Genomic DNA, 270 nt, shown 5'->3' on the forward strand with positions numbered 1-270 from the left:
CCAAAGTCCAATTATCATTCTACCTATGCCTACTAACGTGGAAGGACAATTCTCAAAAAGTATCTACTCTGGAGTATATCGCGATACTTGTGCTTCAGAATTATTTTTCCTTTATTTTTACAAAGATTACCGCTGGTCTGAAATAAAAAAATTTAGATGTCAGTAGTTGGAATCCAATTACATGTTCTGCAAAAGAGTACTTTCCGAAACACTTCTCCTTTTCCACAAGAAAGTAAAACTGTATAGCTTCGGAATTTCGGGAGTTGGAGG

General features: G+C 35.9%; 1 protein-coding gene across 1 annotated transcript in view; it reads right to left on the reverse strand.

Annotated features, from left to right (window-relative positions):
- LOC119588878 (collagen alpha-1(XI) chain-like) overlaps nucleotides 1-270 on the reverse strand; it is a gene marked incomplete in the record, with an annotated part of 48456 nt that overhangs the window by 7320 nt on the left and 40866 nt on the right.

This window comes from Penaeus monodon, chromosome 24 (genome assembly GCF_015228065.2).
Source record: "Penaeus monodon isolate SGIC_2016 chromosome 24, NSTDA_Pmon_1, whole genome shotgun sequence".
Classification (NCBI taxonomy): Eukaryota; Metazoa; Arthropoda; class Malacostraca; order Decapoda; family Penaeidae; genus Penaeus; species Penaeus monodon.